This window comes from Bos javanicus, chromosome 7 (assembly GCF_032452875.1).
Source record: "Bos javanicus breed banteng chromosome 7, ARS-OSU_banteng_1.0, whole genome shotgun sequence".
Taxonomy (NCBI): domain Eukaryota; kingdom Metazoa; phylum Chordata; class Mammalia; order Artiodactyla; family Bovidae; genus Bos; species Bos javanicus.
Window position 1 is genome coordinate 26,141,406 of NC_083874.1, and position 6,033 is coordinate 26,147,438.

At 39.4% G+C, this 6,033-nt stretch overlaps 1 non-coding gene across 1 annotated transcript; it reads left to right on the plus strand.

Annotated features, from left to right (window-relative positions):
- The first annotated feature begins 871 nt into the window (after positions 1-871).
- On the plus strand, positions 872-943 carry TRNAR-ACG (transfer RNA arginine (anticodon ACG)). Its single transcript has one exon. It is a non-coding gene; the product is annotated as a tRNA-Arg (tRNA).
- Positions 944-6,033: the final 5,090 nt, after the last annotated feature.

Consider the following 6,033-nt stretch of genomic DNA (forward strand, 5'->3'; position numbering starts at 1 on the left):
AGTCCCTTTTAAAGAAAATAATTGCTCAGTTTGGACTTCCAAAGTCCCTCCAGAGTGATAACGGGTCCTATAGCCAAAAATCACACCGGGGCTCACAATGACCCTAGGGATAGACTACAAGCTACATACCTCTTGGCATCCTCCTCCCTCTCCCGACCATGACAGGTAAAAAAATAAACCATACTTTAAAGGAAACCTTAGCAAAACTCTGCCAAGAACCTGTCGAACCTGGGACCAACTTGTTTTCTTTTGCGCTCCTCAGGGTCTGTGTAGCCCCAAGGAATGGTCTGAGGCTCAGCTCATTTAAAATGACCTATGAGAGGCCTTTTTACTACTGACATTGCACTAAAGAAGGAAGCGAACCAGACCCTGAGGTTTATTATTAATCTAGGACAAGTTCAGAAGGCAATCTAGGACTATGCCCACAAAGCACTGCCAGCTCCCATTAAAAATACAGAGGAAGGAACAGTTCACAAATAAACCCTGGGGACCAAGTTCTTCTTAAAACCTGGAAAGAGGCTCCCCTGAAGACCAACTATTGCCAAGATGGAAGAGTCCTTATAAAGTAATTCTGACCACATTCGCTGCTGTCAAACCACAAGGATACCTACTTGGGTACGTTTGTCCAGACTAAAGCTTTTACCTCCAGAAACCCCACAGGTCACAACAGAGGAAAATATACATCTGTGAGCCAGTGGAAAACCTGAGATACCTATCCAAAAGACAGGCACCATCAAAAGGTAGTTTGTGCCCCTGGATCAATGCAACAGGACAGGCACAAGTTAATATTAAGGAAATAAACACCTGCACAGAGTGGCTTCACAATTTTGGCAGAGGCAATATTGCCTCCACTGGTGCACCAAGACGGACTTCCCTGGTGGCTCAGATGGTAAAGCATCTGCCTACGATGCGGGAGACCCAGGTTCGATCCCTGGGTTGGGAAGATCCTCTGGAGAAGGAAATGGCAACCCACTCCAGTACTCTTGCCTGGAAAATCTCACGGACGGAGGAGCGTTGTAGGCTACAGTCCATGGGGTCGCAAAGAGTCGGACACGACTGAGTGACTCCACTTTCCCATAGTTAATCTGCTTCCTTCCCTTTCTAGGCTCTTTAATGGGTATTATTGTTCTTCCCTTGTTTGTTTCAACTTCTGGTTAGGTTTGTGTCTTCTAGGCTCTAACAGTTTGAAGTAAGGCTCACTCACGATGGCTCAAGCTATTAAACCCATTTCAGGGGTGGCCCAGGTCCCTACAGTTCTTTGGAATAATCAGCAGGGAACTTCTATACCTCTAGGGTAAGTTAAGATCTGCAGCCCCTGTCCAACAGAAAGAAGTTTCAGAAGAGACCTTCAGCCCCTTACCGTTTAAGAATAACGGTGTAGCATCTCTCAGTGGGGAATGAGACAGGCTGGAACCTGGGACCCTTTGCTGCAATGCTGCAAAGCTTGCACCTGGACAAACATCTCCATGAACAACAAAATACAAAAAAACTATAAGGGACTAAAAATAACTGCATGCCTTAAAAGTTAGGGAAAATTATGGACAAGATAAAAAAAGATAAAAAACCAAAAAACCTAACTGCTACTTCTGAAGAGCCAGGAACAAAAGTTGGGTCAGGAGCAAAGCAGGGTACTAGGCATGCCCCCTGCACACACTACCACAAAGGGGTGGGCAAGTCACCTAAGCCACCCCTCTGGCCCAACACTTGAAAACACCCCAACCCTCATTCCATATAAGGAACCAGCTTACCACCCCCTCAGTGAGTGAGTGACCAAGAGGGAACCCTGTTACTTGTTTTTAACCCCTGCCTCCCAACAGCTGTAGGTACTCCAATAAAACCTTGCCAGAATGTCTCCTCTGGCCTCTGATCAATTTCTATTAATTAAGGAGGCCAAGAACCCTGGTCAGTAACACATGCATGCACACACACATATGCATACACACCTTGGAGCTATTTCCACATCATTCGTTTCTGCTACTTCATTTATAAAGAGCTATATATATTGATACTTCCATTGAATGGATTAGATTGCCAATAATTTCTTTAACTTGTGCCAATTCCTAAACATTTAGCTCATTTCAATCTTCTGCTAATATCAGCAATGCTATATTGATTCTACTTGGATACATGCCATTTTACACATCATAAGCATGCTACTGCTACTGCTGCTAAGTCGCTTCAGTTGTGTCCGACTCTGTGCGACCCCACAGACAGCAGCCTACCAGGCTCCCCCGTCCTTGGGATTCTCCAGGCAAGAACACTGGAGTGGGTTGCCATTTCCTTCTCCAATGCATGAAAGTGAAAAGTGAAAGTGAAGTCACTCAGTCGTGTCCAACTCTTAGAGACCTCATGGACAGCAGCCTACCAGGTTCCACCGTCCATGGGATTTTCCAGGCAAGAGTACGGGAGTGGGGTGCCATTCCCAAAAGTAGAGTTACTTAATCAAAGGATATGTTTTTGGAATTTTGATAAATATTGTCAAATTGCTCTTCATTGGGGATGTTTTGATTTATACCCTCATCAGTAAGGTATGAGGCCTGCTTCTCTACTTCTTCTTCAACTAAGGTTTGTTATCAAATATTTGAATCTTTGCTGATTTACAGGTGGAAAAAATATTCCTTTGCATTTATCTTATGAAGAGTGAGATGAAGCATTTTTGTTTGTATTTCTTTTGATGTAATCTCTGGTTTACATTATATTATTGACTTTATAATTAGTTTATAGGCAGTCTTCATACAGTAAAGAAATTAGGCATTTATATATAATACATATTGCAAATATTTTGTCTTCTTCGTAATTTGGGTTTTGACTTTGTGTGTGTGTGTGTGTGTGTGTGTGTTTGGCTGTGCAGAAATTTTTTATCTTTCTCATATCAAATTACTAGATCTTTATGATGAGTTCTTCTATACGACAACAAAACTCAGATGATAAATTTTAACTGAGATCCTATCAAGTAGATTGCATTAAAGACAACTGACATCTTTATAATGCTGTCTTCTTGTCAAAACAGTTTTTATGTGCTCTGATAAAAAATTAGAACTTAAATATTTCTTCATAAGTTTTTCCTAAGTATTTTATATTTTTCCTGCCATTGTCAATAGGGTCTTTTCTTCTATTGAATTTTCAAATGGATTATTGCTTTTATATAGGAAGGCTACTTATTTCATCATTTTAATTTTTTTACCAGTCATCTTACTGAATTGATTTGCATCCAATAGCCAATGAATTCATTTGCTTTTGTTAACCAATTATTTATAATATTTACACTTCTTATTCATATAAATTTTTTAATTGATAAGATTTTGTGTCCTAAAACTTATCCAATTAGCTCCAATTTTTAATGGATATGTAAAGAGAATATGAAGTAATGGAACTTAATTCCATGCAAAACACTTTTACCTACCTATTGCTTATATTATCTATATATTCCATTGACAAAATTATTAATTTGCTATGTTATGAACTGAGATATTGGAATTAAAATCTCCTATACTTAAAGTGTCCATAATCAACATATAGTTGGGTCTTGCTTTTTACCCACTCTGATATAATTTTCTATTACTTGGCTTATTTTTTTTACATTTTAATTTTTTTGTCTGCTACCTTTTTTTCTGGCTTCTGTGATTTTAATTGACCTTTTTATATGATTCTATTTTTTCTCTTTTCTCAATATATAAACAATGACTTAATTTTTTGGTAATGGTTACCAACAACACAAGAGCTGACTCTACACATGGATATCACCAGATGGTCAATACCAAGATCAACTGATTACATTCTTTACAGTCAAAGATGGATAAACTCTATTCAATGAGCAAAAAGAAAAAAACAAACAAACAAACCCTGGAGCTGACTGTGGCTCAGATCATCAGTTCCTTATTGCAAAATCTAGACTCAAAGAAGGGTATTCGGCCATTAGGTCTAAAACCATTAGGCCATTCAGGTATAAATCAAATGCCTTATACATTGGAGCTGACAAATAGATTCAAGGAACTAAATCTAGTAAACAGAGTGCCTGAGAAACAATGGACAGAGGTTCATAACATTGTACAGGAGGCAGTGACCAAAACCATCCCAAGGAAAAGAAATGTAAGAAGGCAAAGTGGTTGTCTGAGGACACCTTACAAATAGCTGAAGAAAGAGAAGTGAAAGGCAAAAGAGAAAGGGAGAGATATACCCAACTGAATGCAGAGTTCCAGAGAACAGCAAGGAGAGATAAGAAAGCCTTCTCAAGTGAACAATGCAAAGGAATAGAGGAAAACAACAGAATGGGAAAGACTAGAGATATCTTCAAGAATATTAGAGATACCAAGGGAACTTTTCAAGCAAAGATGGGCACAATAAAGGACAGAAATAGTATATGTACCTAACAGAAGTACAAGAGATTAAGAACAGGTGGCAAGAATACACAGAAGAATTGCACACAAAAAAACTCAATGACCCAGATAACCATGATGGTGTGATCACTCATCTAGATCCAGACATCCTGGAGTGTGAGTCAAGTGGGCCTTAGGAAGATTATGAACAAAGCCAGTGGAGGTGATGGAATTCCAGCTGAACTATTTCAAATTCTAAAAGCTGGTGCTGTTAAAGTGCTACATTCAATATGCCAGCAAATTTGGAAAACTCAGCACTGGCCATAGGACTGGGAAAAGTCAATTTTCATTCCAATCCCAAAGAGAGGCAATCAGTGCCAAAGAATGTTCAAATTACCATACAATTGCACTTATTTCACAGGCTAGCAAGGTTATACTCAAAATCCTTCAATCCAACCGCTTCAGCAGTACATAAACCAAGAACTTCCAGATGTATAAGCTGGATTTAGCAAAGGCAGAGGAACCAGAGATCAAATTGCCAACATCTACTGGATCATAGCAAAAGCAAGGGAATTCCAGAAAACATCAACTTCTGCTTCATTGACTATGGTAAAGCCTTTGACTGGGTGGATCACAACAAACTGTGGAAAATTTCTTAAGGACATGGGAATCCAGACCATCTTACCTGTCTCCTGAGAAACCTGTATGCAGGACAAGAGGCAACAGTTAGGACTGAACATTGAACAATGGACTGGTCAAAACTGGGGAAAGAGTACATCAAGGCTATATATTGTCACCTTGCTTATTTAACTTATATGCAGATTACATCATTCAAAATGCTGAACTGGATGAAGCACAGGCTGGAATTAAGATTTCAAGGAGAAATATCAACAACCTCTGATATGCAGATGATACCAGTTTAATGGCAGAAAGTGAAGAAGAACTAAAGAGCCTCTTGATGAATGTGAAAGAGGAAAGTGAAAAAGCTGGCTTAAAATACAACATTCAAAAATGAAGATCATGGCACGTGGTCCCATCACTTCATGGCAAATAGATGAGAAAAAAGTGGAAACTGACAGATTTCATTTTCTTGGGCTCCAAAATCACTGCAGACGGTGACTGCAGCCATGAATTTAAAAGAGGCTTGCTTCTTGGAAGGAAAGCTATGAAAAACCTAGACTGCATATTAAAAAGCAGAGACATCATTTTTCTGACAAAGGCCTATATTTTCAAAACTATGGTTTTTACCAGTAGTTATATACAGATGTGAGAGCTGGACCATAAAAAAGACTGAGCACTGAAGAACTGGTGCTTTAAAACTGTGGTGCTGGAGAAGAGTTTTGAGAATCCCTTAGACAGCAAGAAGATCAAACAATTCTAAAGGACATAACCCTGACTATTCATTGGAAAGGCTGATGCTGAAGCGCCAATACTTTGGCCACCTAATGTGAAGAGCCAACTCACTGGAAAAGACCCTGAAGCTGGGAAAGTCTTAGGGCAAGAAGAGAAGGGGGCAACAGAGGATGACATCACTGACTCAGTGGACCTGAGTTTGAGCAAACTCAGGGAAATAGTGAAGGTCAAGGAAGCCTGGCATGAGGTCTCAAAGAATTGGACACGACTTAGTGACTGAACAACACTAGAGTTAGCAATTTACAACTAATCTAAGCCTACTTTTACATAACATTATATCACTTTACTTTCTCTAATGCTCTTC